Genomic DNA, 1,826 nt, shown 5'->3' on the forward strand with positions numbered 1-1,826 from the left:
ACAACCCAATTAAGAGAAACTAGTAACAGTTGTTTAATGTGTATCTTATTGAAGTATTCCTCCTTATAGTTTTAGAAAAGTGGAGTGTATTTTGTGTGATATTAAATATTTCTTAATGTGTTCATGTGAATGATTTACATAACAATCGAAATAATGTTAGCCTCATCTAATATAGTGAGTTTTTGAAGTGAATGCCAAGGTTTTGGGAAGGTGATGGAGTAATACCAGTAGAACATCAGTGATAGAACTATTTTAAATGATGATGAGTTGCATCCTGTACTTCTCACACTAACTCAACAGCACAAGGATGTAGTGTCCTGTTTGTCTGGAGCATTTAAGAAAGAAGGGGATTATTCTTCCATTTCTTTGTGTTCTCTTGACTCTTTTTTTTAATGTGCAATCATTTGATTTATAAAAAGATGCAACATAATTCAAAATGATATAAAATATCAATTTCAAAACAACATCAAAAAATGAGTGTATTTAACCATACTCAGCTCATAACAGAGCAAATGGGTAAGGAGAATAATTCATGTTACAGCGTATTGCTCTATGAACTGGCAACAGAAAAAGTTGGTAAAGGAAGGCACAGGACCTCTATCTTTAGAGTATTAGAATTAGAACTGAGGGGCTCCATAATCATCTGGCATCCACTCAATGTTGTACCTATGGTTAGAAATGTACATGATGGGAACTCCAGGGATCTTCCGGATCCTTCGTTTAAGGTCCTGGTCAACTGTGGCCACAATGTAACATTTGTGCTGAGTTACTCTTTGTACTAAGCAGTCATCTGCATAGGTTCCTTTGTATGTGCCTGGTAATTGTTCAAATCTTGGGTACTTGGCAATCCTTAGAGCCACTCGATACTTTTGCCCCCAATTTCTCAATTTCAGCCATTACACAGTCAGTTATACAAGGGATACACTTGGCATACAGACAGTCCATCATTGGTTGTACTAAATCAAGTTTGGCTTTAATGGAAAAGTTGATAAATTTGGTATCAACCAGGATGTGGTAAGGTGGGCCCAGATTTGTGTTATATTGGAAGAATAAACAGGAAGGATGTTGGGGGACTTCTCTTTCCTTGAGTGCACTGGAATCTTTCTTTTCTTTCTTTTTAGGTTTCAATCTATTCTTCTCTTTAAGCCTCTGATCTCGGAGACTAAGCATTTGCTTCATGGTCGCATACTTTCTTGCTTTCTTTTGCTTCCCCATGTTCACGCCGCACTCTAGTTTCTCTGTGTTCTCATGGCTCTTAATGTAATAATGTTCTGTAAGTTGGTTGGAAATGTCCTGCTGTTTATATGATGAATGAATTCACTTGGGATAATTTTGACATTTAATTAATAACTTTAATACGTTCAGATTCAGTATTCATTTCCCCTTGCTCCACACCCATAGTTTTTGAGGTGTAAATTGAATTTTCATGGTAGATTCCTACAATCAAATGAAAAAGCCAGCCGTAAGGGGGAATGTATTTTCTAAGATTTTGTTTAGAACATAAGCTTCTAGAGGATAAGGAATGTCATATTTGTACAGAATTCTGTATAGTACATAGAGCATAGTGAGTGATCTTGAAATGAGGTCAGATTTAAACAAAATTTATTTATGCTGTGAAGTCATAGTCAACCCTCTGTGACTAGGCAGCCTGACTAAAGCCCTTGTAAATGGATGGCATTACCTAAGATGCTTTCCAGGATTCTTTTATGAGGACTCTTGTCATGTTAATTGCTGCTACTTTTTGTTTTATAGCCCCTCTCAGTCATTAGATTCCAGAGTGGATTGGAATGCCTATGGTCAGCTTTACTGTGTTACTGTAGCAGATG

At 36.5% G+C, this 1,826-nt stretch overlaps 1 pseudogene; it reads right to left on the reverse strand.

Annotated features, from left to right (window-relative positions):
• Positions 1 to 617: 617 nt before the first annotated feature.
• On the reverse strand, positions 618 to 1,220 carry LOC120224805 (annotated as a pseudogene).
• Positions 1,221 to 1,826: the final 606 nt, after the last annotated feature.

Source organism: Hyaena hyaena, unplaced genomic scaffold (genome assembly GCF_003009895.1).
Source record: "Hyaena hyaena isolate Hyena2069 unplaced genomic scaffold, ASM300989v1 scaffold_1250, whole genome shotgun sequence".
In the NCBI taxonomy this organism is placed as follows: domain Eukaryota; kingdom Metazoa; phylum Chordata; class Mammalia; order Carnivora; family Hyaenidae; genus Hyaena; species Hyaena hyaena.